The following is an 18,733-nucleotide window of genomic DNA, read 5'->3' on the forward strand; positions in this document are numbered from 1 at the left end:
AATCATTGTATTAAACAGCACTTTTTTTTCTTTCTTTTTTTAAAAATTATACTTTATGTTCTGGGTTACATAAGTAGAACGTGCAGGTTTGTTACATAGGTATACATGTGCCATGATGATTTGCTTCTTCCATCACCCCTGCTATTTCTTCCCTGGCCCCCCAACCCCTAGCAGGCCCCGGTGTGTGACTTTCCCCTTCCTATGTCTATGTTTCTTATTGTTCAACACCCACTTATAAAACATGTTAGAGTGGTTTTCTGTTCTTGGGTCAGTTTGCTGAGAATGATGCTTTCCAGCTTTATTCACATTCCTGCAAAGGACATGAACTCATCCTTTTTTTATGACTGCATAGTATTCCATGGTGTATATGTGCTGCATTTTCTTTATCCAGTTTATCATTGATGGGCATTTGGGTTGGTTCCAAGTCTTTGCTATTGTGAACAGTGCCACAATAAACATACATGTGCATGTGTCTTTATAATAGAATAATTTATAATCCTTTGCATATATACCCAGCAATGGGGTTGCTGGATCAAATGGTATTTCTAGTTCTAGATCCTTAAGGAATTGCCATACTGTTTTCTACAATGGTTGAACTAATTTACACTCCCAGCAACAGTATAAAATCATTCCTGGTTCTCCACATCCTCTCCAGCATCTACTGTTTCCTGACTTTTCAATGATCACCATTCTAACTGGCATAAGATGGTATCTCAATGTGGTTTTCATTTGCATTTCTCTAATGACCAGTGATGATGAGCTTCTCTTTTATGTTTGTTGGCTGTTGGCTGCATAAATGTCTTCTTTTGACAAGTGTTTGTTCACATCCTTTGCCCACTTTTTGATGAGTTTTTTTTCCTTGTAAATTTGTTTAAGTCCTTTATAGATTCTAGATATTAGCCCTTTGTCAGATAGATAGACTCCAAAAGTTTTTTCCGTTCTGTTGATTGCCAGTGTACTCTAATAACAGTTTCTTTTGCTGTGCAGAAGCTCTTAAGTTTGATTAGATCCCATTTGTCAATTTGAGCATTTGTTGCCTTTGTTTTTGGCTTTTTAGTCATGAAGTCCTTGCCCATGCCTATGCCCTGAATGGTATTTCCTAGGTTTTCTTCTAGTGTTTTTATGGTATTAGGTCTTATGTTTAAGTCTTTCATCCATCTGGAGTTAATTTTCGTATAAGGTGAAAGAAGGAATTCAGCTTCAGCTTTCTGCATGTGGCTAGCCAGTTTTTCCATCACCTTTTATTAAATAGGGAATCCTTTCCTCATTGCTTGTTTTTGTCAGGTTTGTCAAAGATAAGATGGTCATAGATGTGTGATGTTATTTCTGAGGCTTTTTTCTATTCCATTGGTCTCTATCTCTCTTTTGATATCAGTACCATGCTGTTTTGATTACTGTAGCCTATAGTATAGTTTGAAGTCAGGTCCCATGATGCCTCCAGCTTTATTTTTTTTACTCAAGATTGTCTTGGCCATGTGGGCTCTTTCTTGGTTCCATAGGAATTTTAAGGTATTTTTTTCCAATTTGGTGAAGAAAGTCAGTGGTACCTTGATTGGGATAGCATTGAATCTATAAATTACTTTGGGCAGTATGGCCATTTTCATGATACTGATTCTTCCTAACCATGAGCATGGAATGTTTTTCCATCTGTTTGTGTCCTCTCTTATTTCCTTGAGCAGTGGTTTGTAGTTCTCCTTGAAAAGGTCCTTCACATCTTCTGTTAGTTGTATTCCTAGGTATTTTATTCTCTTTGTAGCAATTGTGAATGGGATTCACTCATGATTTGGCTCTATGTCTGTTATTGGTGTATAGGAATGCCTGTGATTTTTGCACATTGATTTTGTATTCTGAGACTTTGCTGAAGTTTCTTATTAGCTTGAAGAGATTTTGGGCTGAGATGATGGGTCTTCTAAATACACAATCATATCATCTGCAAACAGAGACAATTTGACTTCCTGTTTTCTGAATTGAGTATGCTTCATTTCTTTTTCTTGCCTTATTGCCCTGGCCAGAACTTCTAATACTATGTTGAATAGGAGTGGTGAGAGAGGGCATCATTTTCTTGTGCCTTAAACCAGCACATTATTAATATTAAAAATTGATAAAGACATCACAGAAAATTTATAGAGCAGTGTTCCTCATGAAACATTTTCCTTAAGAGAATATTAGAAAATTTAAATGAGCAATACATAAGAATAATAAATCATGAACAAGCATTTTTTACCCCAGTAATTTAAGATTAATTTAACATTAAAATAATTTATCATTAGAACAATCAATAACAACAGAACGTAGGGGAAACCCTGCCTGATCATTTCAAAGGTGTAGCAAAAGCATTTGAAAAAATTCATGTCTCTAACTGAAACGAAAGTCACAGCAAACTGCAAATGAAAATACTTCCTCAGTTTCATAAAAAAGAATCTACAGGCCAGGCACAGTGGCTCATGCCTGTAATCCCAGCACTTTGGGAGGCTGAGGCAGGCAGATCATGAGGTCAAGAGATTGAGACCATCCTGGCCAACATGGTGAAACCCAGTCTCTACTAAAAATACAAAAATTAGCTGGGCATGGTGTGTGTGCCTCTAGTCCTAGCTACTCCGGAGGCTGAGGCAGGAGAATTGCTTGAACCTGGGAGGTGGAGGTTGCAATGAGCCGAGATCATGACACTGCACTCCAGCCTGGCGCCTGGCGACAGAGCAAGACTCTGCCTCAAAAAAAAAAAAAAAAAAAAAAAAAGGAAAAAAAAAGAATCTACAGAAATATGTAATAGCTACATATTTATGGATGAATATTGAAAAGCACATTATTTTTAAAATCACAGAAATACTAAGGATGCCCTCATCACCTACTTAAAAATGAATTGGAGCCTTAAACAATACCAAAAGCAAGTAAAAAAAGAAGAATGGAAACTGTGTCTATTTGCAGATATCATGATTCTTTAAAATAGAATACTGATGACTGAATTAAATATACCAGAACTAATAGGAACGGATAGACATGTGATAAATAAGTGTAGGAAGATATTGATTTTAGAATCTAGGTGGAAGATAAATGGAAATTCACTGTAAAGCCTTTCCATTTTATTTTGTATATTTGAATTTCTTATAACAAACTGACAGAGAATGGTACACTAAAAATTTGTACATTTTAGGCTGGGCGCGGTGGCTCAAGCCTGTAATCCCAGCACTTTGGGAGGCCGAGGCGGGTGGATCACGAGGTCAAGAGATCCAGACCATCCTGGTCAACATGGTGAAACCCCGTCTCTACTAAAAATACAAAAAATTAGCTGGGCGTTGTGGCGCGTGCCTGTAATCCCAGCTACTTGGGAGGCTGAGGCAGGAGAATTGCCTGAACCCAGGAGGTGGAGATAGCGCTGAGCCGAGATTGCGCCATTGCGCTCCAGCCTGGGTAACGAGAGCGAAACTCCGTCTCAAAAAAAAAAAAAAAAATTGTACATTTTATTGAATGTAAATTATGTTCCATAAGAAAAAAATGAACAACATATTGAACTCTTTAGATAAAGATATGCATATTGAAATATTTAAGAAAAAGTCTTCTGATGTTAAACACTTTTAAATGAAAAGAAAACATGAATTTTTAAAATTTAAAATAAAAGAGAGGTGTTAAGCAGAAAGAACAAAGCTGGAGGCATCACACTACCCAACTTCAAGCTACAGTACAAGTCTACGATAATCAAAATAGCATCGTACTGGTACAGAAACAGATACATAAACCAATGAAACAGAGTAGAGAACCCAGAAATAATGCTACACATCACAACCTTCTGATCTTTGACAAGGTCAACACAAACATGCAACGAAGAAAGGATTCATTATTCAATAAATGGTACAGAAATAACTGGTTACCTATCTGTAGAAGATTGAAACTGGACTCCTTCCTTAAACCACATACAATAATTGTCTCAAGAAGAATTAAAGTCTCAAATGTAAAACCCAAAACTATAAAAACCCTGCCAGACAACCTAGATAATATTATTCAGGATGTAAAAATGGGGAAAGATTTTATGACAAAGATGCCAAAAGCATTTGCAACAGAAGCAAAAATTGACAAATTAGATCTAATTAAACTAAAGAGCTTCTGCACAGCAAAAGAAACTATCAACAGATTAAACAGCATACAGAATGGGGGAAAATTTTGCAAACTATGCATATGATAAAGGTCTAATATCCAGCATCTATTTAGAACTTAAACAAATTTACAGGAAAAAAACATTAAAATGTTGATAAAGTACATAAACAGAAACTTCTCAAAAGACAACCTACACGAGTCCAACAATCATATATTACTGGGTATATATCCAAAGGATTATAAATCGTTCTACTCTAAGGACACATGCACATGAATGTTCATTGCAGCACAGTTTACAATAGCAAAGACCTGGAACCAACCCAAATGCCCATTGATGATAGACTGGACAGGGAAAATGTGACACATATACACCATGGAATATCATGCAGCCATCAAAAACGATGAGTTCGTGTCCTTTGTAGGGACGTGGATGAACCAGGAAACCATCATCCTCAGCAAACTGACACAAGAACAAAAAATCAAACACCACATGTTCTCACTCATAGGTGGGTGCTGAACAATGAGAACACATGGACACAGGGAGGGGAGCATCACACGGGTCTGTCGGGGTGAAATAGGGGAGGGACAGTGAGGGGTGGGGAGTTGGGGAGGGATAACATGGGGAGAAATGCCAGATATAGGTGATGGGGAGGAAGGCAGCAAATCACACTTCCTTGTGTGTACCTATGCAATAATCTTGCATGTTCTTTACATGTACCCCCAAACCGAAAATGCAATAAAAAAAAATAAAAAAAGCTCATTACCCTAATTATTAGAGAAATGCAAATCAAAACCACAATGAGGTAACATCTCACTCCAATCATAATGACTATTATTAAGATGTCAAAAAAATAACAGATGCTGGCAAGGTTACAAAGAAAAGGGAATTCTTTTACACTGTTGGTGGGAGTGTAAATGAGTTCAGCCATTGTGGAAGACACTGTGGCAATTCCTCAAATGCCTAAAAACAGAGCTAACTACCTTTTGACCCAGCAGTCCCATTACTCTGATGGGACTCTAAATGCCTAAAGGTACATAAATCATTCTGTTAGAAAGATACATGTATGTGTATGTTTATTGCAGCACCATTCACAATAGTGAAGATGTGGAATCAACCTAAATACCCATCAGTGGTAGACTGGATAATGTGGTATATATATATATATATATATATATATATATATATATATATATACCGTGAAATACTATGAAGCTCGAAAAAGGAATGAGATCATGTCCTTTGTCGAAACATGGATAGAGTCATAGGCCATTATCTTTAGCAAGCTAATGCAGGAACAGAAAACCAAATATGACATGTACCTCTCACTTATCAGTGGGAGGTAAATGTTGAGAACACATGAACACACACAGAGGAGAACAGCATACACTGGGGCGTGTTGGAGGGTGGAGGGTGGGAAGAAGGAGAGTATCAGGAGAAATGACTAATGGGTCCTAGGCTTAATGCCTAGTGCAAAATAATGTGTACAACAAACCCTGATGACACCAGTTTATCTACAAAACAAACCTATACATACACTCCTGAACTTAAAATAAAGGTTAAAAAATGCAGAATGCCCAGTTTTTAAAAAGGGGGCTTGATGGATCAATAGAAAAATGGACAGATATATGCTAAGCATGTGCAGTAAAATTTTAATTTTGGAATCTAAGTACAGGATCTACGGATATTCACTATAAAATTCATGTTTTCTGTATATTTGAAGTTTTTCAAATAAAATATTTTCCAATAAAATATTGGAAAAATTCATGTTTTCTGTATATTTGAAGTTTTTCAAATAAAATATTTTTCCAATAAAATATTGGAAAAAATGAGGAGATTAGTCTATTTAAGTGATTTTTAAACTTTTCATTGTGAGACCTTTCATTAATGAAATTGTTAGCTGAATTTTGACTCCTAAGCATTTAAAGTGTAGCTGTTTTGGTAAGAGATGAGAGGTAGTTAAGAAGACTTCCTGCTTCTTTATCACTTCTTCCACGTGCTGACCCTGAAGACATCCATGGCACATCCTAAGGCTCTGCAAAATGTCATTTGAAAACAATTTTAATGATTATTGTTCTTTCAATTCTTCATTATCTTTGAAATATGCTTTTATATTTCCAGTTATCTAGGAAGGACCTTTGAAAGCTGAAACTTCTTATTTCTTCTTTAAGTATCTTTGGAAATGTAAATTTATTCATTCTCATTGAAAATAAACCTGCTTAGTATATATATAAATTGTATATTTTTCATGAATTTGGAGAAAAACTTGAAATCTGAAACAGTAACATTGCCCTCAAAGGACCTCTCTTTGGGGACTGTAGTCCTAATGTGGAGAACAAAATCAGAGAGTCTTTGCATTACATGTTTTTTAAAATAAAGAAAATATTTCAGCATCATAAGTATTATGTGATTTAGGCTTTGATAGTAAATCTTTGTCAGGGAATTATACACAACTGAAAGCATACAGGAAGGCTAACAAATTCAATGCCTCATTCTCTTGTATATACTGTTTCCCAGTAAGAAAATAGTTTCATATTTCTCTTACTGCAGTTGGCCTGTTTATGTCCCTGACAGAAAGAAATCAAGACGCCATAAAGACTTTGAGTTAACTTTGGCTCATATATAATCATCAAAACTAGGTAACAGCTTTCTTGTTGGAAGTTTGATTTTCTTGAGTTGTTCATAGCTTGTAATAACAATTGTAAGAAAATAATCTTATGATTCTAAGAATTACCTTCAAATTTAAAATGTAAAACCATATTGTATGTGGTATTTTGCACAGCCGTTCATGTCCATAGTTACAGAATCCCTTATTAAAGATCTCATTGTGTAAAAATTGTGTTTGTCATCCAGGGCTTACTGATTCCTGGTATATAATTTTGTTTTTGCAAATTGCTGTCTCTCACATTTTCTTAAAAGACTGATTACAGTCTGTATGAATTTGCTTGTTTTTCTTAAGTTTCCTGACTTGGGCTATGTTTTTGTCCCATTTTCACCACTGCTAATATTTCCTTCATTACTCCTATGTGGTTTCTTTCTGACTCTTTATCTCCCACAGTTTCCCTCTACTCACAGATTTAAACTGTATGTAAGTATACATATGCAATGGCAGTTGTTTTTCTTTTATCTCTTGTTAAAACTTATTCTTTCATTTCTGTTCATCTCCCGCAAAAGCTGATTTGCAAATGCGGTTAGATGAATACACAGAATAAAATATACTCCCACTCTGATCATATTTACTAATGCTCTTTTTTTTTTCTGGCTGAAGTAGGCAGAATTGTAGAATGTTGAGTTGGAAGCCCATTTAGATATTACCTTGTTCTCCTCACTTATATTCTAAAACTGCAATTGAAACACAGGGCAGTAAGTCAACTTGCTTAAGACAATTGAATTCATGTTTTCACTGTCCCAGATCCCAGAAGCAGCATCTCATCTAAATTACATTAACTAGAATGTGAATGGAAGGAAGGGCACGTGGCACAGCTGAGAGACCATGTGGTTCTGTAACCGATTCAGTGGGTGAGCACAAGGTACATAGTGCATTTCTGATATCATAGTTTACTTCTGATATTAGCAATGGTAAGAAAATAAAATGATCTATAAAGTTCATAACTACCTCACTAAAGATAATAAATATCAAATGAGGCAGTGAATGTGAAAATTCTTCACGTGTAAGTTTTCCACAATTTAGACATCAGTGACATTAATGGAAAACAAATACCTTTTGAATAATTATAATTTTTGTTCTTTTTATGTTGTTATAATAGCTAAACCTGAAATAACACTTAAATGAATTTGACTGCAGGTACATAGACATAGCTGGATTGTTAGTTTTCTGTTATGAAGCAGAAAGAACATGTATTCAACATCTAGAAATTACGTTGAATTTGGGGAATAAGAAATTTAGGTGTGCTTGTGTGCTCTTATTTATTACATAGCTGGATTGTGAAGACTATGTTGTGTATGAAACATATAGCCAATATACACAGCATGTATCCATGGCTGAATAGTCATGCAGTATGTATCTGCACCAAGGTCATACTAGACCAGAGTTAAAAAGTCAAGTTATCTTGAGGCGATAGCTGTTACGTTTTGAGAGAAGAGTTGTGAAGAGGCAGAAGTAAGACAGTCTTAGAAACCATTGTTTATTTTAAAACCATGCTTAGACAATTGTAGGAGTGAATCTGAAAGGATAGATACAGGATGATAAGCAGAAGGTAGGGATGTAAACAAGAGAAGCTAGAGCAGCTGAGACAATTCATCTCAAAAGCAGTTATCTCAAAGAAGTGAACCTCCTCTGTGAGAATTTAGGACAAATTAAGCATGGATTACCTAGGACTTGATGGGACAGACTGATTACTGTATCAGCAGGGTCATGACTCCAGAGCCAAGCTAGAAAGAACACTGCTCACCCTGGAAAACATTACTATGACTGCTGGGAGAAGTGGAAACATCTTTACTTCTGCTTTGTTTGTAGTAAAAACAAAAATTTATTAGTAAGGAATGTCCTGTAGGTAATGTAGAAACTCAGGTTAACTTGAAACACAGGAAGCAGAAAGGAGCCACTGGGGCTTTACCAGTCCTAGAAGAGCTTATATACCAGGGTCCATTTTCAAACACAGACAGAGGGATGAGGAGAAGCAGCATATAGAGATTTCCAACAGGTATCAGCCAATGAAGACTTTAGTTTAGGTAAAGATATTTGCTCACATATCATCACTGAAACTCCACAAAGCTCTTTTAACAGAGGGGATATATGGTTCTTACACACACACACACACACACACACACACACACACACACACACACACACATATTATCTTCTTTACCAAATCCTAGCCAGGTTCCTTTGAACCTGATTCTCAACTAGACCTCAATCCTGGCCAACTGAGACTTGAATAAAACCCCACTATAGGCTTTCTTTAAAGCTTTATTGAGGGATAATTGATATGCAAAATTGTACATATTTAGCTGGGCATGGTGGCATAAACCTGTAATCCCAGCTACTCAGGAGGTCGAGGCAGGAGAAGCGCTCGATTCCAGGAAATGGAGGTTGCACTGAGCCAAGATGATGCCACTGCACTCCAGTCTGAATGACAGAGTGAGACTCCATCTCAGAAAAAAAAAATGGACATGTTTAATGTACACATTTTGGTGAATTTGAACATATGTATACATTTATGTTACCATCATCTCAGTCAAGGTATTAAACATACCCATCACTTTTAAAATTTTTCTCCTTTTATTTTTTGTTTTAGTTTTGTTTTGGTAGTAGGAACACTTAACATGAGATCTGTTTTCTTAATGTATTTTAAAATGTGCAATATGGTATATTTTAAACTCTAGCTACTGTGTTGTAATGCAGATGCCTAGAACTTTTTCATCTTGCATAACTAAAGCTTTACATCCATTGAGCAAACAATCCTCCTTTTCCTTCTTCCCCCAGTGCTTGGTAACTATCATTTTATTCTCTGTTTCTATGAGTTTTAACAACTTTAGATACTTTACAGAAGTGAAATCATGCAGTGTTTGTTCATCTGTGACTGGCTTATTTCACATAAACTAATGTCCTGTAGGCTGATATATGTCGGTGTAAATGGTAGGAGTTGCATATGTCACATTTTCCTTATTAATTCATCTTTCAAAAGACATTTGGGTTGTCTCTGTATCTTGCCTATTGTAAATAATGCTGCAGTGACCCCGGAAGTGCAGACAGTATTCGACATAGTGATTTAAATTCTTTTGGATATATACATGGAGTAGAAATGCTGGATCATATGATATTTCCATTTTTATATTTTTGAGGATGCATACTGTGGAGGTTTTATAGTAGCTGTACCATGCTGCATCCCCACCAACAGTGTGCAAGGGTTCTAATATCTCTGCATGTTCGCCAAAATTTATCCTTTACTTTTTCAGTGATGATGACCGATGTGGTTAGGCTGTGCCCCACCCAAATCTCAACTTGAATTGTATCTCCCAGAATTCCCATGTGTTGAGGGAGGGACCCAGTGGGAGGCAATTTAATTATGGGGGCCAGTCTTTCCCGTGCTATTTTTATGAGAGTAGTCCCATGAGATCTGATGGACTTATCAGAGTTTTTCACTTTTATTTCCTCCTCATTTTATCTTGCTGCCACCATGTAAGAAGTGTCTTTCACCTCCTGTCATGATTCTGAGGCCTCTGTGGATATATAAGTCCAATTAAACCTCTTTTACTTCCCAGTTTCAAGTATGTCTTTATCAGCAGTGTGAAAACAAACTAATACAGTGAATTGGTATCCATAGAGTGGGGTGGGGTGATGCTGATAGCTACCCAAAAACGTGGAAGTGACTTTGGAACTAGATAACAAGCAGAGGTTGGAACAGTTTGGAGGGCTCAGAAGAAGATAGGAAAATGTGGGAATGTTTGGAACTTCCTAGAGACTTTGTGAATGGCTTTTCCCAGAATGCTGATGGCAATATGGACAATAAAATCCAGGCTGAGGTATCTCAAATTAACTTGTTGGGAACTAGAGCAAAGGTGATTATTGTTATGTTTTAGCAAAGAAACTGGCAATATTCTTCCCCTGCCCTAGAGATTTGTGGAACTTTGAACTTGAGACAGATGATTTAGAGTATCTGGCAGAAGAAATTTCTAAGCAGCAAAGCATTCAAGATCTGACTTGGTGCTGTTAAAGGCATTCAGTTTTATAAGGGAAGCAGAGAATAAAAGCTTGGAAAATTTGCAGCCTATGTGATAGAAAAGAAAAACCCATTTTCTGGGGAGAAATTTAAGCCAGCTGCAGAAATTTGCACAAGTAGCAAAGAGCCTAACGTTAATCCAGAAGACCATGGGAAAATGTTTTCAGGCCATGTCAGAGACCTTCATGGCAGCCCCTTCCATCAAAGGCCCAGAGACCCAGAAGGAAAAAATGGTTTCGTGGGCCGGTCCCAGGGTCTCCATGCTGGGTGCAGCCTATTGTCTTGGTACCCTGTGACCCAGCTGCTCAAGCCTTGGCTGAAAGGGGCCAACATACACCTCAGGGTGGGCCTTCAGAGTATTGAAGCCCTAAGGCTTGGCAGCTTCCATATGGTGTTGAGCCTGCAGGTGCACAAAAATCAAAAATTGAAGTTTTGGAACGGATTTCAGAAGGCGTATGGAAGTGTCTGCATGCCCAGGCAAAAGTTTGCTGCAGTGGGCGAGGCCCTCATGGAGAACCTCTGCTAGGGAAATGTGGAAGGAAAATGTGGGGTTGGAGCCCTCACAGATAGTCCCTATGGAGACCACCTAGTGGAGTGTGAGAAGAGGGCTCCCATCCTTCAGACCCCAGAATGTTAGATCCACCAACAGCTTGCACCATGCATCCAAAAAAGCCACAAATACTCAATGCCAGCCTGTGAAATCAGCCAGAAGGGAGGCTAAACCCTGAAAAGCCATAGAGCTCCCCAAGACCATGGAAACCTACCTCTTCCATCAGTGTGAGCGGATGTGAGACATGGCATTAAAGAGATCATTTCAAAACTTTATAATTTTACTGCCCTGCTGGATTTCAGACTTTCATGGGGGCTGCAGCTCCTTTGTTTTGGCCAATCTCTCCCACTTGAAATGGCTGTATTTACCCAATGCCTGTACCCCCATTGTATCTAGGAAGTAACTAACTTGCTTTTGACTTTACAGGTTGATAGTTGGAAGGAACTTGTCTTGTCTCAGATGAGATGTGGACTGTGGACTTTTGAGTTAATGCTGAAATGAGTTAAGACTTTTGGGGACTGTTGGGACGGTATGATTGGTTTTGAAATGTGAGGACATGAGATTTGGGAGGGGCCAAGGGCAGAATGATATAGTTATGCTGTGCTCCCCCACAAATTTCAACTTGGATTGTGTCTTCCAGAATTCCCATGTGTTGTGGGAGGGACCTAGTGGGAGGTAATTGAATCATGAGGACTGATCTTTCCAACTCTACTCTCTTGATAGTAAATAAGTCTCACAGGATGGATTTATCAGCATTTTCTGTTTTTGCTTCCTTCTCATTTTCTTTCACCACCACCCCCAAGAAGTACCTTTGGCTTCCCACCATGATCGTGAGGCCTCCCAGGCCATGTTGAACTGTAAGTCTGATTAAGCCTCTTTTACTTCCCGTCTCGGGTTTGTCTTTATCAGCAGCATGAAAACTAATACAATGATGATAGCCATTCTAAAAGGTATAAGATAATATCTCACTGTGCTTTTGATTGGAATTTCCATGATGATTAGCAATGTTGAACATCCTTTCATAAACCCGGTGGCTATTTGTATGTCTTCTTTGGAGGAATGTTTATATATGTCTTTTCTCCATTTTTAAGTCAGGTGATTTATTTTCTGCTATTGAGTTGTAAAAGATTCTTACGTATTTTGAATATTAGCCCTGTATCATATAAATGATTTGCAAATATTTTCTCTCCAATATTTTCACTCTGATGATGATTATTTTTTCCTGTATAGATCTTTTTATTGTGATGTAGCCTCATTTGTCTATTTTTTATTTTGTTGCCCATGATTTTGGGTCAAATCCAATAAATTATTGCCAAGACCAATGTCAAAAATATTTCCCCCTATATTTGCTTCAAGGATTTTTAGATTAAGGTCTTAAAGTTGTCTTGAGTTTAAGTCTTTAATCCATTTGGAGTTGATTTTGTGTGTGGTGTAAGGTAAGAGTCCAGTGTCACTCTTTTGCATGTGGCTATCTTTGTTGAAGAGATTTTCTGTCCCCATTATGTGTTTTTGAAACACTTCTTGAAGATCAGTTAACTGTATGTGTTTATGTTTATTTCCAGTCTCTCTTTTTCTGTTTCCTATGTGTCTGTTTTTATGTCAGTACCATATAGGACGAGCCCATAGCTAACATCATATTAAATGGTGAAAAACTGAGTTTTTTTCTTCTAATATCTGGGACAGGACATGGGTGACTACTTCGCTACTGCTTTTTTTCATGGGACTGAAGTCCTAGCCAGAGAAATTAGGCAAGACAAAGAAATAAAAAGCATATAAATTAGAGAGAAAAAAATGTAAAATTACATGTCTTGAATTTATTTATTAGTTCTCACATTTTTCTGTGAAGTTTTTAGAGGTTTTCTTTTTTTAAATATATATACGCTTGATTATGTTATCTGCAAAGTTGCAGGATGAAAAACTAACATACAAAAATTAGTTGTGTTTCTATGTATTAACAAGAAAGTATCCGAAAAGAAAATTAACAAAGCAATTCCACTCATAATAGCAGCAAGAAGAATAAAATATTTAGGTATAAACTAAACCAAGGAGGTGGAAGACCTGAACTCTGAGAACTTAAAATAATGATGAAGGAAATGAAAGCAAACACAAATGCATAACATCCTGTGTTCATGGACTGAAAGAATTAGTATTGTTAAAATGTTTATACTACCCAAAGTGATTCACAGATGCAGTGCCATCCCTATCAAAATTCCAATGACATTTTTTACAAAAATAGGGGAAAAAATCTTACACTTTATTTAGAACCACAAAAGATTCCACATAGCAAAAGCGATCTTGTGAAAGAAGAAGAAAGCTGGAGGGAAAGCATCAGGCTTCCTCATTTTAAAATATGTTGGTGTAGTTTCTAACCCCTCACAATAATATCCCTAGAATGACCCTGAACCCCCTCTGAAAGTGTCTGCCTGATTAAAGTGAAGACTGTCAAAAGAAGTTACTGTTTGTTTCAGTCACCAGCTGAAGATAGCACCCCTTTCTCCCAGTTTCTATGGGAGGAGAAAAGATGAACTTCCTTAAGCTCTAGGCAACACATCCAGATGGCTTTTGCGTGAACCAACTCTTCACTTCCCTCCTGCTTTGGTAATTTTTCACTTCTCTGACTCTACTGAACGTTGATTCAGCCTCCCAACCCTGTGCTGCTGATCTCTCATTTCACCTTTTAAAACAAAAACTCCAATTACAACTATTTAACTTCTCTAACATACTAGGTTTTTACTCAGCCACAGTTCACTGTTCATTCCCCTGTTCAAGCTTGTCCACAAGCCAGAATGTAGCCTTAGTTCTAGTAGATCTCATCTGAATAGAAAAGTCCATACCAAAAACGATTTCATAAATCCAAATTTTAGCCTCCATCACCACATCTACTTAAAAAGGCTTAATTAAACTTTATTTTCTCTTTTTTTAAATTCTACCCACCTCTGTACAAATAGGAATTCAGTTTATTTCCTGCTGAACTCTGTTTTCCCTTTCACAGTAGTATATTACTGATTACATCGGACCTGACAACTTTAACTGGAGTCTGGCTCAGTTTGTCTTTGACAATAGTAACCTGCTCCCCATTTAGAATGGATGTACAAGCAAGGGATCCCTACTAGCAATTAGTAACACAGTAATGTAATGTTCATTTGAATAATTACTCATTCTGAAAAAACTTAATGTACAGCAGATATCTAGGTCTACCTGATAACTGGGACACACTCCTTTGTGGGAGAGTGGAAATGACATATGAGCATGTCCCTTGGCATAGGCCCAAATATTGACGCTGTTAGAACTGTAGTGGGCCAATGTTTTTACATTTTACTGATAGATTTTTATTTTTAGTCTTTCATTTGGTGTGTAACACTTGGCACTGAGTCAGTGGTCATTTTTTTTTGAGAGAAAGTATTTACCCTAGGGCAGATAAGGAACAAATAAATTTTGAAAAATAGTTAAATTAGAGCAGGCAAAGTAATCTTAAAGCCTTGGTATAAATTGCATATGATGACTACCACATCCAATGAAATGACACTATCATGAAAAAGATAGTTTTCTTGCCCTTAGAAAAATAATGTCATCCAGAAGAAAGATAGAAAATGAATAGAAAAAGAAGAGCAACAGAGCACTCTCATATTCTTTACCTTTTTTGCTAGACTCATCTCAATTAGGTGGTGATAAGAATGCTTGCGTTTTGGGAGACTGCAGTATCATAGAGCAATCTATATCTGACTTCCTGGAGTGTAGCTCAAGAGATTATAATATGATAGAGAAACTTTGTATCCAACAGGCATGAATGGCAGAGTAGCAATAATTGAGTGAAAAGTTCAAGGAAATGGCTCTGCAGGATGTGTCATTGTTCAGGTACCAGAACAGCCATATACCTATAAAACCCAGCTTCAGTATGCTAGTGGTTGAGAGAAGACTGCTGTACCAATGTCTCAGTATGAAAGTGGTTAAGAGTGAACTGTTGTACTTTATGGAGGAGGCGGTGGTCAGTACAAGCAAAAATCAGAATGTAAATCCTTGAATATGTCAAGACTTAGATCATTTCAGTGTATTCAAAAAGGGTTGAATGCCAATGCTTATGTCATAGCAGCCAAACACAAACCAAAAGAGTAAAATTATACATCATCAAATCACAAAATAAGAGAAGCATCCCAGCACAATTAGCACTCCTCACTCAGCTCATGCCTGGATGTGGGTAAGACTCCTTGGAACTTACTGCATTCCAAGAGAAAAGGCAGCTTTCTGAATATGCTGAGATTAAGTTCATAATTTGACTTAATTTGAACATAATTGAAATATTGAGTGACTACTATTTTCACTGATGTTACCTAAAAATAAATATATTAACTTTCCTTATCATAATGAGTCACTGATATCTAGAAATTCAGCTGAGTTACAGGAAAACACATACTTTTATTTCATACCTAATTTTTTTCAACGAAAGTGCCTGGGAAACAGAGGAGGAGCAACGAGAGCAATGACTGGTTGAAATACAAAATGATACAAACATTTTGGGAAACAGTTTGGCAGGTTTTAAAAATGCAAAGTATGCATTTTATCATGTGACACAGCCATTTCACACCTAGATATTTATCCAAAGTAAGTAAAAACATGTCTATACAAAGACTTAAAAATTTTGTATTTTTAAATTTATAAATACAATTGTATATATTTCTGTTGTACAGTATAATACTTTGAGATATATATATATATATACACATTGTAAAATGGCTAAAGTAAGCTAATTAACAAATGAATAACCTCACATACTTGTTTATTTTTGTAATGAGAACATTTAACATTCATTCTCTTAGTAATTTTCAAGTATGTGATACATTATTATTAACGATAGTCATCATATTGTATAATGAATCCCTTGAACTTATTCCTTCTATCTAACTGAAATTTGACATGTTTTGGCCAACATCTTACCAAGTCCCTCTTTCCCTGCAGCCCCTGGTCACTGTCATTCTACTGTCTACTTCTATGAGTTCATCTTTTTTAAGACTTTACATATGGCAGTATTTGTTTTTCTATGCCTGGCTTATTGTGCTGAATGTGATGCCTTCGCAGTTCATCTATCATTTTGCAAATGACAAAATTTCCTTCTGTTTTTAAGGCTGAATAGTATAGCATTGTGTTTATAACACATTTTTTTAATCCATTTGTTCCTTGATGGACACTTAGGTTGAGAAATGTCTATTCTAGTCCTTTGCTCACTTTTGATTTTGGTTGTTTTCTTTTTACTTGCATTGTTTGAGTTTTTTATATCTACAAAAAGACTTTTAAGCAAATATTGATAAATACTTTATTCATAGCCCAAACTGGAAACAATCTAAATATCAATAAACAGCTAAATGGCTAAATATATTGTGGTATATTCATACAATACGATAATACTCATCAACAAATTATTGAGTTAGATGCAACTACGTAGTTGAGTCTTAAAATAATTAGAGTAAGTTACAAAGGTAAGACAAAAAATAGTACACAGGACCTGGCCCAGTGGCTGATGTATGTAATCCCAGCACTTTGGGAGGTAAGGCAGGTGAATGACCTGAATGACGTTCAAGACCAGCCTGGCCAACATGGTAAAACACTGTCTCTACTAAAAAATACAAAAAATATGACAGGCCTGGTGGCACACTCGTAGAGTTCCAGCTACTCAGCAGGTTGCGGCAGGAGAATCGCTTGAACACAGGAGGCAGAGGTTGCAGTGAGCTGAGATTGCGCCGTTGCACTCCAGTCTGAGTGACAGAATGAGAAAAAAAAAAAAAAAACAAAAGAAAAATAGAACATAGTATATAATTCTATTTTCTTACATTCTGAAAACTACAAACTGCAGTTACAAGAAATGTGTAACAGCAGGGAGTGTGGTACAAGGAGGGGTGAGCGAGGAAAAGAACTACTTTGGGGAATGGCAAATTTGTTGATTGTATTAACTATGGTTATGATTTCAAGTTGGTGTATGTATGTCAAACCTAATCAAATTGTTCACTTTAAGTGTATATAGTTTACTGTATATCAATTACATGTCAATAAATCTATCAAAAGACTGAGATAAAGAAAAAACAAAAGTGAAATAAACATTTATGCAATATTTTATGAAAGGCCTTACAAATTATTTTAAGTAATTCAAAATTAATCTTTAAAGTAGTTGTGGGGCCATTTATTTGAGAAAGCTGTTTTGGCTGTTTAGATAACAAATAATGTTGACTTCTACTAAGGTAACGGCAGTAAAAATGGACTAAAAGGAACAAGTTTGAGATGTTGTCTATATAATGTTTTCTTATCTTTGTTTTCAGAATATATCTCCTAAAATGACATGGTCTTCACTTCCTAAAGTACAGATATTTATAAGATTGTATGCTATGGTTTGTTAGGAAATGGTAGTTAAATGTCATATTTCTGGTAGGAAATTGATACAAAAATTGTCTTGGCATCCTCTGAATTATTTATTTTACTATCTTTGACATGCATCTTTGACATAATATTCATTATTAATATCTCTTTATGTCAACATCAATATTAATTTAGGCTTACTCTAGAGGACTAGTATGTCTATGACTTTTCTCAGTTAGCCTTTTATAATAATGTTCAGTGACATCCATTACAATACATTCTACCTCATGAAGTATGAATCAAGAAATTCTATTCAGAACTTACCACTGTATTTTACTATATGGTTATGTTTATGTATACATATATATACATGTATGTTTATGTATACATATATATACATGTATGTATATGTAATTTCAATGATAAAAAATTATCTGTGGTGTTATTCCTACTTAGGTGCATCAGTATTTGCAAGAAGCAATAAATTTTTAAATATTAAAACTTTTATTCTACAACAGTATGCAACATTAAACTCTAATGATGAGAATGCTCAGTAGACGCATTATTCTCTAATTGTTCTTGCACTAACACATTGGGGAGATGTCAAGATATTATAGACACAGTCATATCAGGAAAAAAGATGTCAAACATGTCTATACATGAGAAAGTGCTTTCTTACAGGCAAGGTGGCAATTAAACTATCACATAATACAAGTCACAAAACTTGGAACTTTTGAAATTAAGAGTAAGTGTAAACTTTCTATTGCCATGGGATATTGGGATTAGTGTTTCCTTAAACTCTTATTTTCAAATGAAATTACTAAAATTATTAGATCCATCCTGGTCTTCATCTCTAACATTGATTACTGCACAACCTAGCCTAATTTTTAGCATCTTATAGTTTCTATTCTCCTCACTGAAATCATAATTTTTTCTTTTACTTATTTTCTTTTTAAATGATAGTTTAGGTTATGCGGTACATGTGCAGAAAGTGCAGGTTTGTTACATAGGTGTCCACATGCCATGGTGGTTTGCTGCATCCATCACCCCATCATCCACATTAGGTATTTC

The sequence above is a fragment of the Callithrix jacchus genome, chromosome 9, assembly GCF_049354715.1.
Source record: "Callithrix jacchus isolate 240 chromosome 9, calJac240_pri, whole genome shotgun sequence".
Taxonomy (NCBI): domain Eukaryota; kingdom Metazoa; phylum Chordata; class Mammalia; order Primates; family Cebidae; genus Callithrix; species Callithrix jacchus.